The sequence below is a fragment of the Euprymna scolopes genome, chromosome 8 (assembly GCF_053919585.1).
Source record: "Euprymna scolopes isolate OS-2025 chromosome 8, ASM5391958v1, whole genome shotgun sequence".
NCBI classification, from domain to species: Eukaryota; Metazoa; Mollusca; class Cephalopoda; order Sepiida; family Sepiolidae; genus Euprymna; species Euprymna scolopes.
In genome coordinates this window covers 143,959,413-143,982,322 of record NC_136489.1, presented here as the reverse complement: position 1 = coordinate 143,982,322, position 22,910 = coordinate 143,959,413, and positions in this window count along the sequence as shown.

The following is a 22,910-nucleotide window of genomic DNA, read 5'->3' as shown; positions in this document are numbered from 1 at the left end:
TTTGCAAGGAATGTCAGTTTATTACTTAACGATAAGAAGGAATGGAGGCTGATAAAACCAGATATTGATTCAAATGAAAGTTGTTAACTAATTATAAACGGATAAGAGCATTTTACACATATATTAACGTAAAGAGATTTTTTTTAAATAATTTAAAATCGAACGAGTATAGCAAAGTAAATAGTTCACTGTTAAGTTCTTTCTACCTTTTTATGTGCATATTAATAGTCTAATTCATATTAGATTTGGTTGTTCTTATTCACTGAAGAACATGTTTAATGATAATACTATAACGTTTCTGAATTTTTAAAATGCTGATCAATGTCGCATTATTTACTGTTTTTATCTTGTGTATCATTTTCACAACACTGATGTAGCCTCTATCATACTGGAGGTGTATCCTGTCGAAGGGAATCTTTCTGTCAAACTTGGCAATATGTACGGAATTTTGAACGGAAACCTTTATTTAATAAATAGGCGTAACATGGTCCTATCGCCCATGGCCGGATAGAAGTCCTAAGTAATTAACTATATCCATGACAAATAGCAATCTACCTTCAAACTCATCGACCTAACATTTGCGGGCAATATAAGGACATTGCAAATGCTGTTGCAAAGAAGGTGGGTTCCCTCTATCGAGTTAGAAGACTACTCACACCCGAGAGAAACCTGTACCTCTATCAAGGCCACCATTCGCCCATGCATGGAGTATTGTTGCCATATCTGGGTTGGTCCATCTACCGCTAGTCTCTCACTCTTAGATAGGGTCTAAAAAAGAGTTGTCAATCTAATCGTCCCACTTTATCAACAAAGCTCCAGTCCCTGTCCCATCGCCGCAGTGCCTGTTTTATTGGAATGTGTTCTGATAAACTCGTTTAACTTGTACCCCCGCGGCGTACATATCCCCGACAAACTCCCTTAGCAATAAGATCTCACCCCGTCACTGTTGATGTCCCTAAATGCCAGAAAGCTTTCTATTCTAACAGCTAGACTTTGGAATTTCCTTCCTGCTGCCTGCTTCCCTGGCTGTACTGATACGCAGAAGTTTGGATGTATCTTGTTTATCTTTCCTAGACATGGCCATATAATAGTAGTCCCTTACGTCCAAGTGGCGATATGATTTGTAAGGAGTGAATATGAGTAAAAAAACCCTTTATTCTGAGTTTCCACACACTGAGGATTGGCCTTCAAACTTTACAGAGTGTCACTTACAACTCAATTTAACCAAGTATTTTCCCCTTTCAACAAGGGTCCTTGCTTAACAGCAATAAGAATGATAAAGAACAAGTAAAAAGTCGTGCTAGTATCGATTCAGTGTATATAGGGCTTGTGTATAGAAAAAGAAATATCAACATACCGAAATGCAGGAAACAATGTTTTAGTTTAGTGCAAATATATGTTTCGGAATATAATATATCGATATATAGATAGAGTAAAGTTTTGGGGAATAATATCAGTGTCTCTTCGAATTCTTATCTTCTTAGTATTCCTGACATATCCTATTAAAACACTAAAGCATAAATGATCTATAGACATCTATTGTGCAATTATGGGTCACGTTTATAAAATTTTCGGGACTTCAGTTTGGAATTTACTTTTTCTCTTTTTACAACAATTTTTCCATATTGCCGAAAAGCAGAATACCTTGATGTTCTACTTTCCCATAATAAAAACACGTTTGGACTTTTCTTTCCACTTGACTATATAATGAGGCGCGATATTTCTTTAGAAATTCTTTTTGTTTGTATGTATGAATCGGTCTTGATTAATCGATTGACCTATGTTAAAGATCGGGCCAGCTTAAAGAATTGAATAGTTTACACTCGAATGGGTCTTCAAGTTGACTCTATCTCGATTGTCGTATCCACTAATTATTTTTCTGTCAAAAAATAGTTGTTGCGGATGCAACGCTTATACAATTTCATCGGCATCATTCGTTGAACTTTTTATCATCAGCCTCTAATTCGAATAACACAATCTCTTATGTATAGAAAAATCTATATAGTCTGTCTATCCTTTTTATAAGATAAAAATCTCTGTCGGTTCTGGGACAAGCTTATATCTCTACAAAACAACTGCTTTTACATCGTTATAGTCTATACATTCGATAATCTATAATACTGCGCACGCGTCCCGTGGCTCGCCCTTTAATACAGCTAGAAAAAACATAGACTAGTATATCCCCAGACATTCTAGACGAGATAATCTTTTCGAAATATTGAAAATACCTCTCGATATCTGGTTTATATAGAAAGGTTATCATCTCTTGTGAATCTATAAATTCCATTGTTGGCGTTGGCGTTGGCGTTGGTTTCCCCGATATTTTCTAGTCAGAACTCTCTAGAAAGAAATCGAATACTTACGAGAGAGACTACGAGGGAGTTGCAACTATCCTAAGTTAAAATGATTTTTATGGAACACACTGGATTCGAACTTGAAACGACCGGGTCATCAGTCTGCGTCTGAACGAGGAGAGTGAAAGAAGACGAACGTGTTTCTGAAGTTTTGAAATGAGGATTGATTACTCGTAATATTTGGATTCGTCAAATTTTCATCTTAAATTTTATTTTTACAAGGTTTCGGTAAATTTAGCATCCGACCTTTTTTCCGGTGTATCTTGCCGAACACGGGAATCTGCCCGCAAGGACCCGTGGCGTAGTGGATAAAGTTGTAAGTTACACTCGTTTGAGGGTTGAAGGTTCAATCCTCAGTACGGGCGATACTCAAAATACAATTGCGAATTATTTAAGATTTCCACCTAATCATGGCTAACAGAACGAAAGTACAGTAACCCTGTCGATTAAATAAATTATTCCTTTCGAATATTTGTGCAGGTTCCCAAGTGCGACGGAAAAATTCTCTAGTGCGACAAGACACACTTGTAATGTTGTGACGCTTTGGGCTGTGATCATAGCGTAGCATCTGTGTTAACTGTGGCAAGCAGGGCCAATGGTCAAAACATTATTATTATTATTATTATTATTATTATTATTATTATTATTATTATTATTATTATTATTATTTGATTCAAGCGACGGTGAGTCGCTGGATCAATTATTATGATTAGAAAAATAAACAATTAAATTGTGAAAAATGATTGACGTATAATAATATCACAAAAGGAATGTGAAAATAGAAAATAGATGTAAACATGATTTTAGTTTGCATAAACAAATAACTAGATTGGGGATATCAGTTGTTGGTTTGAGACACGTAATGACACGTGATCAAATGTAGGTTTGGGAAGATTCTGGGAGTCGTTAGCTGGTCATCAAAGAGAACGAACAACTCAAAAAGGTCTCTCCATGGCGCGGAGAATATATCATTTCAGGCAGCAAAGATGTAAAAACGTGTAATCTCTGAAAATGCCGGGCGGATCTTAAAAATAAATGTTCGTAAATAATTCAGGTATCTGTTATATTATTTGCATCTGTTAAAAAGAACTGTTTGTCTACAACTGTTTCGATACGTCCACGTCAATCGTTTCCTGTTAGAACTGTTGCATAAATGTTAAAATATACACACTAGACGATCAACTAAATGATACGACGTATATATATATACACTCATTTACACGTACATTAATAATAAAATATATGGAATATATTCTCATACACATTGCACAACAGACCCCACTACGTAACATAAGCCTTTTTAGATACCAATAATATAACACACTTGAAGAATGTCGGAGGTTACATCGGCCGAGACATTGTGAAAATAACACACAAGATGAAGAAAAGAGTAATCTGAATCCAAATAATACGATTTTTTAAGAAGGTCAACATCGTTTCTTCGACTTCCCTGAAACGTTTGTATCATGTCTAGTTCCCTACATCTAACCTCTTGTTCCATTTACGCCCTTTTTAATTCTACCTCTCTATTTTTTACTTTTGTTACCAACTCGCTATAATGTTTTATACAAGTAATTGTACTGTCGTCAGATATTAATAAATGATTTCTCCGAATTGCAATGGGCATGAAAGAAAGGCATAAATCTTCTTCCGATTTACAGAGAAGATATCAATGAACACTACATACTGAATGAACAACAGTGGCACAAAGAATTTAATAGAAATATGTGGTTTATTTACAATAGCAAAGGCAGCGTACTGTCGAGAAAGAAAGGCTAGTGTATATTTGGAATAAATATGCACTTTGGAATGACAAATATGCAAAGAAAAGCATGAAAATGTGAACCTAAAGAGGACCATGTTCTGGTTTTGTGATAAATGGGTGTTTGGGAAGTAAAACAAGTTAACAGAGTATTAACATGTATATAAGAGATACTAATATCTCAATATTGATGAAGCAGACTATTCAAGAACAACCCAAACAACACAAAATGTTACTTTGATATGAATCGAGAAAGTGAAAAAGTTGTTCATATTGTAAATATCTCCAGCATTGTTAAAAGGTTTACAACTCTTACCTTTATTGCTACATGCGTCAGTCGAGTGAATATCAATATATTCTTATAAATAGACGCATATATATTACTCGATCCTTGGACCCAGTTTTTTATCATGCTCTGAAAAATGAAGTCTTTGCAGCAGAACAGTTTTTGTCAGGCGACAAAAGCCTTTTCCAAGGTCCAATATATTGACAAAACCGTTTTCAAATGATCACGCATGCGATACATGGTATACTATCTATGGGTTCTCTGCACATGAACCGATTTTAGGTGAACGGATTTTGGATGAGTTTTGTATAAAACATGGATAAAACATTCATGAAATATTTTTCTTTGAAGTGTAGTCTGAATGTTGCCTAATGTAAGTGTTTTTCGGATGATGGTTGCAAGGTAGTTTGGAAGCTGGTAAATTGACGTATGACTCATCCTCATAAGTCATCCTCGATTAAGTGCTTGATTGAATTTCAGCGAAAAGTATGTTTATTTCGAATTTTTTTAACTCTATTAAAAGGATGAGTCAGAAGTTATTTTAGATGTCCATTTTAAGGGCTGAGCATAGAAGTTAGTCTTTTAGTTTTTCTTTTAATGAAGATAAAAATAGTATTTCACTTTCAAGCAACTTTATATGCAGATAATATATATATTAGTTTTCTGGTTGAATTATGTAGAATTAAAACTAAAGGAACTTTTATTAAGTTCCCATCACGTTACAACACACACACACACACACACACACACACACACACACACACACACACACACACACACATATATATATATATATATATATATATATATAATTATCATTTTAGATGCTTTAGATGCGAATAACATATACCGAAATATTTCTTGGGAAATAAAGAGATCAAGTATTTTAAATCGATAAAATCTACAGCACTGAATTTAATATCCGATCACTTTTGATAATATGTTAGAACGTTCGGTCAGACTCGAATTATTTTTGCAATTTGTTACGAATGATACTATAATTACGGCGTTTTCAGATTAACGGACGTAATGTAAAATTTTACTTTTTTTCTTTGCGAAAATAATTAAGAAAAGTACTGAATTCAATATGCAATAGAGAAATGTACACATAAAAAACTTATTGCAATTATGGCAGCATCACTATTCAACTAATCATAAAATAAAAGGCAAGAGAAATCGCTTTCGTTACTGAGAAACAAAAGAACTTAATAATTTGTGTTTTTCCATCACATTAGTTATATTATGCTTCTATTTTAAGTTAAGATACTCTGTAAACCACATTGTGATATTGTTTGAAATGTTTCAATATTACATTACGCGTGATCAATTCGATCACACTGATTCTTTATTATAATAGCTTTATATTTATATGTTAACTAATCGGGTTTCATCAAATACCTTTGGTAACAATACCTCAGTGTCCCTTTTCTTGACAAACTCCTAGATTAGAGTGCGTTTAAAGAGGAATATATCTAAGTCTTATTAGCATAACAACGATTGGTAAATTGATAACAACTGATCGCAAAACAAACAGTAGAATGTTGATACAAAAATCCTAAAAAAAAAAAAACAACAAAAAATAACAGCAGCAGAGTTTTTTCGTTTCTTAATTTTTTAGATTGAAATCTTTTCGATGGTTATTCGTATTATTCTCATATTAAGTATCATTTTATTAATGTTTCGGTCTATGTTAGGTCTTCCAGTGTATCTTGTCGAAATCGGAAATTTTTCTGTCGAATTCGGGAATCTGACCATATATAGGGGGAAAGAGAAGTTATCTACCCTTATGGGACACAGTGAAACTTACAGACAGAAAAGAACGACGACGAGAAAATCAATGCAAAGCAATACGTCCGTAGTAATGATTATATATATATATATATATATATATATATATATATATATATATAATATATATATATATATATATATGCATACATTTTATTCATTTTTAAACATTCTAGCGATACATAAACATTTATGTATCATTACACATCCATGAGTAAACTATAACTACTATGAGACATCATCAGGTGATATTGTTTTTACAAAAGTTTAGTCCTTAATTGATATTAGAGAAAGCAATTACATGATATTAAAAATACAAAAATTAAAAATTAAGATGACCCCGTTAAAGGAAAAAAAGTTAAAACAAAACATTAAATCATTTCTCTCCGATAGGCTCATAAGAGTAGTGGTAGATGGACAAAAATCGGAGGCCTGCAATATAAATGCTGGAGTCCCTCAGGGGTCAATCCTGGGCCCAACTCTCTTCCTGATCTACATCAATGACCTCCCTAAACACATACTTAAATCATTCGTTGACATCTATGCTGATGACACGACCATCTACGGCAACACATCAAAGGCTGTAAATGACAAAGTTCTCTCTGATTCTCTCTCCTCTGATCTCGAGCGCGTGGTTCAGTGGGGGAAGATGTGGCTGGTTACTTTTAATGCATCCAAAACCAAACTCCTATCCTTACATCATCAACGCTCTGATCCCCATCTGGCATCAATTGTGATGGATGGCTCTCGTCTCGGTGAGGCCCCGTGTTTTGACAAGCTTCTGGGTTTGACCTTTACTCCTGATCTGAAATGGAACACGTACATCAAGTCTGTTGCCAAGGTCGCTGGAAAGATGGTGGGATCCTTCTACCGCTCCAGAAGATATCTCACTACTGATGCAATTCTCTATCTATATAAGCCAAGTACGTCCAAGGATGGAATACTGTTGCTATATCTGGGCAGGAGCTGCTAAAAACAGCCTATCCTGCCTTGACAGAGTACAAAATAGACTTCGTGGCTTAGTGGGGGATGCCCTTTTCTCTACCCTGCAACCTCTCTCCCACAGAAGAGACGTTGCGATCCTGTCCTTGTTTTATCGTTATTTCAATGGCAGATGCTCGTCTGAACTCCAATCTCTGGTCCCCCCTCGCCAATCTTTCACGAAAAACACCCGTCTAGCTGAATCCACTGTGAAAAATTTCCCCCACTCTATATCTGTGCCTAAATCAAAACGCGGATTCCATGAACAAAGCTTCTTTCTTAGAACTGCACGCCTGTGGAACTCTGTTCCATCTGCCTGCTTCCCTCCGGACTACAACTTGGTTGTCTTCAAGTCCAATGTCAACAAATTCCTAATGAACCGCCCCCTTAAGTAAACATTTCAGCAAATCTCCTCACTAACGTAATGTACTTGCAATAACCCTTATCCATGAGTGGCTTCCGGGCCTTGATAAGTGGTGATCACTGTGTAAAAAAAAACATTGAGACAATAAACAAAACAACAACAAAATAAAAATAATATGTCAGAAATAAACTTGCAACGTCTCGCGGAGAGGCAGAAGTAATTGAAGGAAAAATGGGAGAAATAAGAAGGGAAAAGACGTAGCGAAATGAGAGAGAGAGCAGCTGGAATACGGTGGGTTGAAATTATAATAACACATCGGACGATAGAGGTCAAAATACGCATACCGTGTAGACAGGCCACCAAGCTTTTAAGAAGAAAGGAGAAGAACAAAGGAAGAAAAAGGAGAAGAAGAAGAAGAAGAAGAAGAAGAAGGAGAAGAAAAACACGGGCCAGTGACCGTTATTTATTATCATTTACCTATTCCTAAATAATAATATGTCCCTTGCCGAAGTCCGTCCATTCTACTTGGCTGAGCTCTGAAAATTCTCCAATTCTATTATTCGATTATTCACTACAGAAACGAACGTCACCCGAATTTTAAACATGGCGTCATTTACATACAAATCATTTCGTTTCTTCAACAAATATTTTTCTATATAATTTAATTTAAATTAGTATAAATTTATTTTATGTTTGGCTAGGCTAGGGAAATTGTGAGTGATTATAAATAGTGATTTAAAATTTCAATTAGTTAGTCCTATATATAGTAAAAACGTCGCAGTTTTATTCCCATCTAAACCAAAATATCGTAGGTTTACAACAACAGATGCCACATACAAATTTATTATGTCCACACTATTAGCCACTATCTTATGTAACTATAGAACGAAATTTTAGACACATTCATTTGTTATAATAAAACCCTAGATTTAATCCTAGGAGTGAAATCATTACCATCGCAATAGAGGAAGTAATTCCCAATTATTCCCCTAATTTCTAAGCCCTCTCAGCGTCCCCATTCTACAGCGCGCAAATTTACACACAGGTTACTTATATTGAGACCCTACTCTTCGTAACTGATCTAAAGTCATTCACTTTCCATTGGAAACAAAAAAAATAATAAGGTCTACCCACACATGTTCCTGCCTTTCTGATTGGATGATACGCAACGTTCTGTTATTCCAGAATAAAACTAATCCCGGTATTAAACGAATACTTCGAAAACTAAAAATTATTATCTTCACTTTGGGGAAGGTGTTTTCTTTTTGTTAGTTTTTGGATTTTTTATTTGTATATATTTTTAAATTTTATTCAATCTATTTTTTTGAGGTGCATTCTTTAAAATGATTACTATTAAGTGGCGCTGAAAACGACATTAAAATTTTAAATTACAGGTACAAATAGTTTCTAAGATATAATGAAATTATATTTTTTAAAATGGGGGATCATTTTTCTATATTATAGATATATATTATAATGCGAAATGAACACCAATTTATTACCACTTTTTGGGAGGAATGCTGGTAATTTTGCTTTTTTATGTAATTTTAAATATATATAAATTATGAATTAATCTCCTATATAATAAAATGACCACAGAAATTTCACTTTAGACCAAATTATTGTTTGTTTGCAATAACAGATGTCACACACAAATTTATTATATCTAGGCTATCTTCTTGTGTAGTTTTCGACCACTATTGAAGACACATTCAGTTGTGATAATGAATTTTTACATTGCCTCTGGCGAACAATCCAACATCTCCAAAGGAAAAGTCTTCATTTTTTTCTCATTATTAAGTGCTCTCATTGCTACCAATTCTAAAATTTCCCACTATACTAGGATTCCATCATCATTAACTGGTAATTAGATACATAGACAAAACACATTCTTTTCATTTACCTATTCCTAAATAATAATAGTATGTCCCTTTCCGAAGTCCGTCCATTCTATTTAGTTGAGCTCTGAAATTGTTCCAATTCTGTTATTCGATTATTCAATACATAAACGAACGTCACCCAAATTTTAAACTTCGACAAATATTTTTCCATATAATTTAATTTAAAACTTTCCTTTTTATCGTTGCATTGCTGCGACACGGAAATTCATTGCATTCTACGTTATCAATCCTACGTAATAAATGTTTTTCTTCACTTACTCTCTATATTCATCCCTCATATATCTCTCTCTTTCTTTTGCTCGCTCTATTACTGCGAGTTTTTCTCTTGTGTGTGATTTATGCCTGTCTTTTCGTTTCTCCATTCGGCTCGCTAAAATAGATTGCGGAAAAACACAAAATATTCAGCTACCCTTTTTTACATTCCGCATTTAATTACGTGTACACAGTTTAAAAAATGATGGCGACTACGTTTGTTTTTATCACATGACATGTGCTGTTGTCTCTCTCTCCAGCTTTTATTTCATTACATATTCACAGATTAAACGAACAAATGATACCGGCTACCTTTCTTTTGATCACGTGACATGAACCGTAAAATCTCCCTCTCTCTCCCTCTCTCTTTCTCTCTCTCAGTCTCTTATTAGCTCTCTCGCTTTATCTCCATCGACTACGTTTGAATTACTCGAATTCTTGAACCGAGTAATTTTGACTAATTTATTTATTCATTTCTGAACTATTATCCTCACAATTATTTAGTTTTTTCATTTACTGGAATTATTGAAATTAGTAACTGGTATGTTTATTTATTCATATATACATTCATGTATATTGCCGACTGTTATTCTCATCCACGTCATGAAGCAACAACTATAAGATATGAGGATAACAGTCCACAAATAAATAAGTATATAAAGAAATATTTCCTGTATTTATTAACATATACCTCATAGTTTTTGCGTGAATGCGACATGACTATTGCTTACACCTGAACATCATATTTTTGCTTTCCGAATTTCGATACAATACCGAGAAGAAACCAAAAGGTTTACAAACAATTAAAGATTAGAATAAAAAATAAGTAATTATATTGAGCATTTAGAATTAAATTATATTTTTTTATGAGTACTTCATTTGTTAGGGACAAAAAGAGGAGGCAGAACTATGTGGCGATAGTTCACACAGTATGAAGAAATGCAAGAACAAAATAATATAGACATCGATATAAACTCACACATATAACTAGAATAGCACAAATATAGACCTGAATGAACACATTTTAACATACTGAAATATGCATAAACATAAAGGAAAATAATTATGTTATTAAACGAATACAGATACACGTACCTATAAACGTATAAAATATAAAGAGTTTATAGTAATAGAAACACTTTTCAAAATTATAATAGTATCATAAGGGGATGATAAATATAATAACCTAAAAACAATCATGTAAGTACAATAATTAAGAAATGTAATGATAAAATAAATAATAATGAAAATATTTAAACAAAAAATAAAAATGAATAAAAACATTGAAAATAAAATACTCAAATAAAAACAAAAGTATTACACACACACACACACACACACACACACACACACACACACACACACACACACACACACACACACACATATATATATATATATATACTATAAAATATTCAGATATAATTAAGTATAGAATGTAAAACTAATGAGCTTACCTAGATAATAGAATTTAAAATATCATCCAAAAATATTACAATTATATGAAAGTATATAAATATTACATAATTTTATATAAAAGTATAATATAATATGAAAAATGAGAAATAAACGCAGACAAACAAATACATAAAGTAGAATAAAACAAGACAAGACAAGACAAAAGGTAAGAGGCTGAAGCAAAATGTCGTAGGTATGAGTTTGGTATGGATAGGATAAAAATGTTGCATATATGGTGTGAGTACGCATACCATCAGATATAAATTAAAGTAGTGATATAAACTTAAAAAAAGGAAAATATAGGCATAAGCTTAGGCCAAAAGTTTTTAAAAGCTATAGGAGAAATATTAGAGCTATATTAAATCATATAGGAGTTGAATTTAGTGAGTATGCATGTGACTTTAGAGGAGTGATTTATAATGCCTACAAGTAACTGATGTCTCATGTTTTTTTTATTTATGAGCCTTTTCCTATCTTCAAATTTTTAATAAATAGTTTTTCATTTTAGTATGGAAAACAGAGGAATCCAAGGATTGGCAAGTTATTCTTTTAATTTCTCATTTAACAAGAGAGATAAGTTTATTTTTAATTAGTTCCTGGTAATTGTAGAAAGTGAAGCTGTAATCGAAGGGTTTAAGATTCAATCCTCATTGTAGGCAATCGAAATTACAATTGTGAATTACTTATGGCCTAATCCAGTCATAGCTTATGGAACGAGAGCATGCGGCCCCATTGAATTAAATAAAGGATTCAGTTCAAAATTCTTACAGACATTCCTACTAAAGAAAGTCAGAGGTTACATCGACTGAAAAGCCGTGAACATGGCACTCAAGATGAGAACAGTTGTCCGTAGAATCCAAACAACAAGAAATGTTTCCTTTTACAGAGTACAAGTTTCATTCAGCGTATTGGGATGGGATAGTTGCACCTGTTTACAGTACTACTTGGAGTAGTTTGTATATAAAGTTATAAGATATATTTCAGATTAACTTTCACTTGATTTTAATCTTAGTCTCTAACTTTCACTTTATTTTAGTCTTATTATAGCAGAGGTGCAAGCTGGATAAATAGCATTAATAATGTCAATATATGTTACATATCCCACCCCTGGCGTTCGTTACGTGCGAGGAGTATAAAAGAGTCATTATTTCAACAAACTATTTTAGCCCCATAAACCTCAATACTAATATGCAAATTATATTTTTTGCCAACAAAATAATAAACAGTTTTATTGAAAGTATAATCATTATTATTTTTTTATTATTTTGTTTTTATTAACTTTTGTAGACTGAAATGATTCACAAATCGTTACTGTCTGTCCAGAATATCGATAATTATGAGACCAAAATAATGTGGACTTATTCATTATCACAAAATATTCCCGATAGTTAAAATGTACTGAGAATGATGCTTTTGTTATTGTTGTTTTGTTGTTGCTTTGCTGCTGTTGCTGGCGTTTTTGTTGTTATTGTTGCCGCTGTTACCGTTTTTGTTGTTGCTTCTGTTGCTGGCGTTTTTGTTGTTGCAGCTGTTATTGGCGCTTTTGTTGTTGCTGCTGTTGTTGGCGTTTTTTGTTGTTGCTGCTGTTGTTGGCGTTTTGTTGTTGCAGTTGTTGTTGGCGTTTTGTTGTTGCAGCTGTTGTTGGCGTTTTGTTGTTGCTGCTGACGAGGATAACAAATAAGAAACTTCAATAGAATAAACTGAAGATGAAACAATAAAAGTTTTGGATGAAAATTCAATATTCATCATCAGTTTATTCAGAGATGATTTTGTTATGAATAAAGGGAAATGGAAATAAAATACGAAAAAAAAAGAGAAAGAAAAAACGATGAACAAATGGAACGAAATAAGCAGAATATGGCAAAATAACGATAAAAGAGGATGATTCGAAATGATGAACAAAAAAGTTACAAAAAAAACAAAAAAACTGGAGCCGAAATATTCAAAATATGTAAAACTAAAAGACGTGCATATAAATGATTGGATGAAAAGTTCAATACAACGTCAATATTGAAGATAGTGAACCTTATAAATGCATTGTGCGTGCGTGTTAACGAAGTTACATCAACAAACATAATGCTCACGAAGTGAAGAAAAGCCAGTTTTGATTGGCAAAATTATTTTTCAGTCTCCTTCCAGTTTAATGAATACGGGTAATGACGTCAATAATATTAAGTCACTAGCGTTCTTTTCGACAATACTGAAAATGATGTTAAAAGAAAATTCCAATGCTTTAATATAATAATCAGAAGACTGTTTTCGTCAATGTAAATTTCCTCTCCTGAACGAAATTGACTACAAACAATTATTTCAACTCTTCTTCATCAAATTCATTGAATTAAATTTTATAATAAAATTTCTTTAGTTAATTTGTGTTTATCAAACTAATCAAGTTTACTTAGGATACAACACTGAGTACTTTCATAGTCGTTACCTATTCTTATACTTCAGATGTTACCTCTTTCTTTCATCGTTCAGAAATATCAAATATTTATGGAGTTCTGGACAATCTAACAGCATAGTTAAAAACAAAAGGGTGCAACATCTTCAAGATTTCTCTCTGAATCACGTTGGATTATAAACACTCCTCACTCTACAATTGTTTATCATTTACCCGATCACCACACTTTTAAAACAAATTTGAAGAGAGAAATAAGAAAAAGTTGGCTGTTTGCCTTAGTTTCAGTGTTATTTCTAGAACATTTACCAGTAAGAATAAAAAAGTAACATTTCTTCAACACTACCATGCACTGATTTAATCCAAGGTAATTCATGTTAATGGATATTATTTTACCATATTGATCACGAAGATTGACATATGGACCCTATTTACTCCTATCCACATATATCAGTCTTAGTGATGAATATTTGACCTGCGTTACGATTGTATGAGAAATAGTGAAGATCCTCCTTCAGCGCTTTTTACATAGTTGCTATTCCGAAGGCCATTTTTTAAAGGAAATTGATTTATGCCTTGTGCCACGAGGCTACTACGTTCCTTTCCATCTTACTTAATTTTCATATCTCGTTCTTACTTTCGCTTTCTCGCTGCACTCTTTTTTCTCTCTCACTCTTTTATTTACCATGGAGAATTAATGAATTTGAATAATAAAATATTTACTAAAGTATAGGAACGCTTAGTTAAAAAGAAAAATCATTTCATCACATAAAAAATTATGAAATTGCTATGAAATTTATGATAATTTCTCTGGAATAAAGTAGTTGTAAGTTTTTCCATCTATTATTCATTCCTATAAATTATGCAAATGAGCTTCCTAAATAAACAATAAAATTGAACACGTATTATTCAACCGTTCATACATACATGGGAATACTACAACAGATTTTAATTGTTGTCCCTAACATACATCAATAGCCACTTTTTGCATTATCCACACCGTATGAATACTAAAATCATCTTCCGATATAAAATGCTTAGTGTTTAGACCAAAATGGCGGAGGAGTTTGGTAGAATCTGCAAAGGTCAACTCTTTCAACGAAATTTTCGCCCTAAAGCTGATTTAAATGCTTACCACATGTCTGGTTACTCGTTATGTAAAATTTCCAAGGTTTAAACAAAAAATTTGCTGGATAGCTAAAAACCGCAAAAGTCAATTCTTTTGAACTTTGACCCATTGGCAGCTAGATTTTCGACCCAAACCGATTAAAAAGCTTGTCATATCTCTGAATACCCTTTATGTAAAACTTCAAATGTTTAGATAAGAAAGTGGCTGAGTAATTTGGTAGAAATCGCAGAGGTCAAATTTGTTTAACTTTGACCCCAATTTGAACCCCCTAACATTTATTGTTTGGGGCTCAAATCAAATTATAAAGTTTAGCCTATGCTCAAGTAACACACATTTAAAATTTCAAATGTTTGGACCCAAAATTGGCGGAGGAGTTTCGTAGAGTTTTCAAAGGTCGAATCGTTAAACTTTGACCCCTTGACAGCCAAATTTCTGGCCGAAAACCGATTAAAAAGATTTTCCCAAATCTCAAAACCCTATATGTTAGATATCGAGTTTCTAGACCGAAAATTGACAGAGTAGTTAAGTAGGGAAATGCACACAGACACACAGACAGACATTTTCACTTTTATATATAGATAGATTGATTATTTCGTATTTTTATCGATTAGTTTTGTTATATTTTCTGGTCAATTATTTTTCGTTCCACGATTAATATTGTCGTTTTATCGATTATCGATTAAAATTATTATTTTTATTGATTATTGATTTGTTTTCTTACACATTTCTTATGTGGTATATACTTTTGCTTTAGAGCAGGGGTTTCTTGAGACAGTATGTTTCAAGAGTTACGAAACTGTAAAAACGTTGCAGAACATTGCTTTCGGCTATTCTGTGTTTTGAATGTTTATCACCGCCATGTTTTGTCTGTTGAATCCAAATTTCTTTAACACATTTCTATTTTATGTCCAGTCAAAAATAAGTACTCTTCCTTGTACTCCCTATAATAATACAAATGAATAAACTAAGCATACTTTGCATTATACGTTGTTTACTTCGTATGTGTGTTCTAGTATGAAAATATAATGCCATTGCTTATAAAAAACATGTTATTGCTTGAAAAAAAAACTCATATCGCATTTCATATACAACATTTATAGAAGAATTTTATTCGAACTGAGATGCAGAAAGAGAAAGAGAGAGACAGTAAGATAACGCGGGCAAATGGGAAATGCATAGACAAAACGCAAGGGAACGAAAAAGACAAGAGTAAAAATAAAGAAAGATGAAGAGAAAGAAAGAAGCAGATGTTGAGAGAAAACTTTCATGCATGTGCTCATGTCGAGTTGAATTAGACGACGTAAATCAAATATTCCAATACCTAAGTAGCAATATCCACTCATAATTAAAGGATTCAAGTTAATGTCTGTACTCAACCCAGGTTCCAATTTATGTCATTGGGTAAACTAATCTGAATAAAGAACTCTTCGACTAACAAAATATGCATAAGAATAAACAGCAGATAATTCTGACGCTTTTATTCATGCAACATTACAGTGTCATGCAAATATCCAGAGCAGCTATTATGAAGATAAGACATTGATAGACACCAGAAACCGAATTGATGCGATACATATGTTTTGCTTTGTTATTGCTTTTATTATCTACCTTGATTAATTCAGAGTAATAACAAGGACAATGGAATTACGCTGGGAAGATGATCTGAATATTTGAATTAGTTACACGAACAACTAAACTCTTAACAGAAGAAATAGTTTCTTGAAAATTCTTTGATATCACAGAGTTGGGGGATTATTTGTAACTAGCAGGACCTGTTAACCGGCGAAGCCTTTCTCTTCCCTCGCAAAAAAGTAAACTACAATAGACACCACCAACCTCCTGTTGGAATAGACATCCTCAACATTCCGATGTAAAGAACATATATCAGAGCAGATCCCCCTATTTTTAGTTGGGGTGGTAGATAAATAATTTCCCCAAATTTAACCGTAAAAATCGTAGGCAGCATACTCACCCGCAAATGATATGGTTAGTGACAGTGTCGATGGGAGAGAAGTGGATGTTTGTATTGCGCACGCGAGTACAAAGCTGGCAGGCATTGAATTACAGTGCAGAATACATGTGTTTATATCTCTAGTAGCAGTTGTCTGCGCAAAATTTGATTGAGATTTTCGTAATCAGGATAGACTAAACAATATAAAAGTGTTCGTTGTAACGAAAAATGCGGAGGCGGACATCATGTAAAATTTACCTCCCCAAAAATGTTAACGTGTGCGCGTGTAAAAGAATGTAACCGTTAAGCTTATTAGTTAATGGCAAAAGCAAAAGCAAAAAAACAAAAAAATAAAAAATAAAAAATAAAAAATAAGCGAAGGTAAACATTTTTTTGGTTGATTGTGCACCTCGCTATTTTTAAATAGTTTAATCAGATTAAATTCAACCCTCATGATCTACTTTTTTTATTAAATTGTTAGGTGGAAGCACAGAATAGTTACCAAAACCCATCCCTCCCCTATGTTAAGAATGGTTTCCAAAATAATAATGTTGTTATTACTAGCACGGTGGTAGAAGAGTGCAAGTACCCATGTATTTGTTTCATGGCAGGTTTTTTATTTGATGGGGTGGGGGAGAGATTGCCGTGTTTACATTTCTAAACCATGGTGTTTGTGTACTTTTGCCACCTGGCTATTTTAAAATATTTTATTCAAATAAAATGCAAGCTTCATGATATCTTTTTTGTTATGAAATCGTTAGGCGGAAGCACAAAATAGTTACCAAACACTCCCCCTCTTTTTTTGGGGGGGGGTGCGATATTACCGTGTCGGTAGTTCATATATGTTTACATTTCTACGCGATGGTGATTGTGCCCTTTTGCCAACTCGCTGTTTTTCAATATTTCATTCAGGTTAAATGAGTGGGGGCGATACTGCTATGTCGGTAGGTCGAACATGGGTAAATGTCGATATCGGAATATCCTGGCCAAATCACTGCTAAAAAAGTCGTCCGCGTCCACTAAACTTAAAGATCGAATTGGAAACTGGAAAATAAAAAGGAACGAACTTTTTTTATTATTACCAGAAAAGATGCATTTCCCCTGTTATTATTAAAATAAAAGAATTAATAATTTTATTTCAGTTTAACAAGAAAGATAACGCATTATTAATTCGTTATTAACGAATTAATAATGCGTTATCTTTCTTACTAAACTAAAATAAAATTATCAATTCTTTTATTTTTTTCCATGCGTATTTGAATAAAATTCACTGAAAATGAAAGAAAAAATAACACGACAAATAACTAATAAACAAGAATTATGTGATCTTGGCCAGAAGGCCAATCAATGATAAGCCCCCAACACTAAATATTTTAAATGAGAATTTGCTAAGAAATTTAAAGCCGTGATTTTTTTATTTAACACTTGAAAGACTTTACCTATTTCGTTTATTTTTTGTAAACAAAGCAATTTCAATCGTTTGTTACTTTGTGACTCCTCAAAAGACTTTAAACTGTTGAATTAGAAATCATGGGTTCACCATTCTTAGCAAATTCTCATAATAAAATAATCTTCGTTTCATTCTTTATTCTAGTTTCTGATTCGATGTTTAAGTTTGATGGACGCAAACGATTTTTTATCGTTAATTTGGCCACGGTAATCCGATATCCACAATGAACGAACATGTTTACATTTGTAAACCATGTATGCGTTTAAATTTGTTTTGAGATTTCCTGACATACAACCATAGACGGAGAAGACTGTGATTGTATATAAATTATTTTCCTTGTGCACGTTAGTTCCATGAAAGACAGCTATCAGTAGTACACTCTGTGTTTGTGAGCGGTTAATATTTTTTATTTTCCTTTTAGTGCACGCTAGTGTGTCCTGTGGATATGACAGAAGCATAGATAATCGATGTAGGAAAATCCGACCTTAGTTAGATAACGTTTTTTTTTACCTGACTGTTGTGTTATATGAGGTTAGCAATATGTAAATGTCGGGTTCTGAGTGGTTAGCATTCTTTTTATGTTGTTCTTTTTTAGCATTAGTGTCTCCTGTGGAGGGAGACGCAATGTTTGGCAACTTTCACAAGTGTTTGTTAATGTAGAAACTTGTTTCATTCTGGAATATGAGAATGTCCAGTTTCAACCAATCGTAAACGCCGGAACATTATTGGGAGAAGTTATTAATTTTTATTCGGAAATCGGAAGGAATATGATATATCTATGTATGTAATCATCCAGTTAAGGAAGGTATAATCTAACTGTATTAGAAAAATGCAGAATAGTACGCGGTGACAACTGGTAGGAGTGGTAGGGCAAGCCATTGAAAAACACTCTCCCCTCTGTTGGGGGGGGCGATATTACCGTGTCGGTAGTTCATACATGTTTACATTTCTACGCGATGTTGATTGTGCCCTTTTGCCACCTCGCTGTTTTTCAATATTTCATTCAGGTTAAATGAGTGGGGGCGATACTGCTATGTATGGACTTTGGACTACTTTTGGTTTATATAAAGAGAAAAGCAGGGAATCTTTCCTCTTATAATGTTGCGATTGTGATAGTGATTCTCCACGGATGGAATCTAGTACTTTAATATCACGACTGAATTTTTATGTAACAGCGTTTAAAAGTTGCATAAGATGGTGGGTAATAGTATAGACATAATAAATTTGTCTGTGGCACCTGTTGTTGCCAACCTACGATAATTTGGTCCAGAGGGAAATTTCTGCAATCAAAATATTATATACAGAACAACCTATTTTGGAGGTCGTAGAAATATTGAGGAAACTGTTTTTAAGGTGACAAAATACTATCATTTTTTATAGTGAAATTCTTGTTCAATGCCGAGTAGAAGTACACTTAATCCGTTGCATGTTAGAATAGCGTAGTATATTTCATCTTCCCTAGTTTCATCAGTCCATGGTTTCATCTCTTTTTAGACGACCTGTTTAACCGTGTCGCCATCATGGAAGTGAGCTTCATATAAACGGATTAATATGTGACCTCTAACCCCGCCCAAGTCACAATGGTCGTAATCGTCTTTTCTCCGGGAGTTCTCTACAGGATTCTTCGGCGCTGCAGGCCGCGTTTATTGGGTCGATATGCCGGTTTCTGCTGAAAATAATTAGCTTCTCATACAGGCAAAAAAGATAGACTCAGATATCTCTATTCTACTCAATTTATTCAAACGAAATTAACAAAGTGTGATATATACTTATATACACTTGTTCAGTTCGATTTCATACGAAACACTTTTGAATCTTATTCTCCGTGGTCTACGGTGACGGCGGTCAAGAAGGGTGTGTGTGACGGCGTCTCTTTGATTAGTGTAGAATTCTCTCGAAATCTAGCTCAACTCTGAGATTTTTGGCGCGAGCATTCGCTTATATTGGGAGGTGATAGTGTGGGTATGATCACTTATCAGACCAATCACCAATCAATTCGTCATTCTAGGGAACTTCAATCTAATGTGTGTGTACTGGTGAATCTGCAAATGTTCGCAGATTTCAATTCCCACGACAGAGAGATCAATTTCTGTACTTCTCGTCTCGCCCCAGAATCCAAATCATATTCGTGATGATTTCAAAACGCCATCGAATTTGTCATTTTACTCCAAAAGTATATATCTGTTTTACAAAACACAATAAATTTATAACTTAACTCTTCCTTTCAGCCAGGTCACCCGCCGCTGCCCGAGCACCCAATAATGCTTAACAGTTAATACCAGCATAGTTGCTCGGCCTTACTAAGTGTTTCGGGGGTCTTAACCTCCCAGAGGCGGTCAGGTCACAAATAAAGAAAACGTTGAATTATTGTTTACACTGAATCTACTGGCATTATTCTAGTTTTATCTAATTGTATCAACTATCATCTCCCGACCGGTTAGGGTTATTTGGATCGTAATTTTCTCTGAGTTCTCTATTACTATTTCCTTTTTGCTGCTATTTAAATTTACGGACATCTATTTCGAATTGATCGTCACGTGTTATTTCTCAACCAATCAAAGAAGTTAGTATCTCTCTATATAATTATCATTAGCAACATTATTTTTGATGTCGTTATCATTATCTACTCACATAATTTCTATTTCTAATCATGCTAGTTTGACTATCACGTTTGTATGTAACAGAGCGAAGGAGATGGACGTGTAAAATGAAGAGAGAAAAAAGACGGACGTATAAAAATTGGCCGTTTACGGCCAGCGTGTAGTGGAGCAGAAGCGAAAGACTTTTGAGTTAGTATCGGGAGAAAGAAAAACGGTAATAAACGACTTGTGTTAAAAAAAGGAAAGATAAGTCGAGTCGGATTTATTTTGTTTCTTTCTTTCTTTTCGACAGTATCGGACAGCTTGGGGGGTCCGAGAGATGTTTGAACTGTAACGTTAACTGTTCGAGCGTAACGGCCACGTTACATGCATACAATAGTATGTACAGAATTAGTATTTGATGTGCATTGCTAAGGAACAAGAAATATCGACCCGTGTAAGCATCTCAAATGTGCAGTTGATTTAATTAATACGTTTGGAATCGATTATATTAAAATCATATCAGATCTGACTCGTCAATCTATTTACTAACCTCGGCCATGCAAAACCCATTAAAATACGCATTGCGTTTGGCTATTAAGTGGTCTCATAACAGTTGATAAACTGTTAAACAGACAAAATGATAACAATATTCTCACAAAAGATGTTCTCATCTTAACATGTCAAAGATAAATTGTTCTTTATCAATACAGTTTAATTACGATTGCAAGTGTTTTAGCAATGAGATTAAACATGATGCTTTCTTTCTGGTGTATATCAATCTAGTCTTACTGTATTCACTCTTGATTGAATGCAGTTATATAGTATCGTATTCTTAGATTTTCTTATTGATTTTATTATAGTATTATTGGTACTCCTTATTTAAATAAACTTGGACATTATTGATATGAAAAATTGTTTAGTATTAATGTTATAATTATTAAAAATAGTCATCTAATATTTTAATGAATCGATCAAATATGCTAAATCATTGGACTGAACACTTTTAGCAAATAATTGTTAAACTGAAACTTGTTGATAAAACAACTCTACTGCAATTTAATGTTTTCATTGATAATGATATTTAAAAGATACTTTATATTTATTTTAGTATTAGATGAATACATATACTTTTCACTCCGTTACCGAGTTGCCTTTCCGTCTGTGTTTTAAACGCTTTCTTCTGTAGTATATGTAAACTTTAACGTTTGAATAACATTGTCTTATTGCGTAACTCTTGATTTAATAATCAGTGGATCGTTTTCAAAATACGAATTTCATCCAACTACATAAAACAAAGAATAAAATTGAAACGCATGACATAAAATAGTGAAAGGTAAATCCAATTTTTGATTTCCTTTCATTAATCGCAAACAAACATTACAACACGCATATGTAAATACACACATAAAGAGACTACAAAATATCAGACGTGATATAATGCGAAATAACGGTTGAATGAATAAACCAGATTTATTGAGTTGTTAAAATATCCCTATTCTGTAAATCCTAACTCGTCTCGTACATGAACCTTTGAAGAGAAAACCGAATCAAATCTCTTGACCTCTATAACTCATCGCAAGCTATTTTCTACGTCTATTTGCAATGTCTAGTTTGGACAAGTGAATGCGACATTTAAACAATGAAAAATAACATGAACTGTTAATAATATTGACTTGGATTTAACGTCTACAAAATAGGTTTAATTTGTTATACAGAGAACAAACATTTACATAAGAGAAACTATCAATCAAACATCATAATTGATAACAGTTACCGAAAAATGTAGATAATTATAAAACATTTAGAAGCCATGAATCATATAATCCCAGTTTGCAGAATGAATACACAAAACAGACAAAAATTGGTGCCACTACCTGAGAAAAAAACAACACAACAGTATAATTATCACTCTGCTTGTTTTCACACGCGTTCAGATAATGTGATTATAGAAGTAGAAAATACTTTATTTTTCTGATAGAACTAGCACAGTACATTATTAGGTCTCATAAGATGTTTGTTTTTATTCGTGTTCCATCTTTGTGACTGAAAAGGCTTGATTTTCTCTGTTTCATGTACTATTCTTTTATCACAAAATCCAGCTAGTCATCAGACAGCTTGTTTCCTACTCCCTGTTCTTGCAAGAAAAATATGTCAACTAGATTTTAATGTAACATTTGATCAGTTTATAAACGTTGATACATTTTTTATGAAGCAAAACTATTCGAAGACGCTAGAATAGTCGGAAAATCAGTTT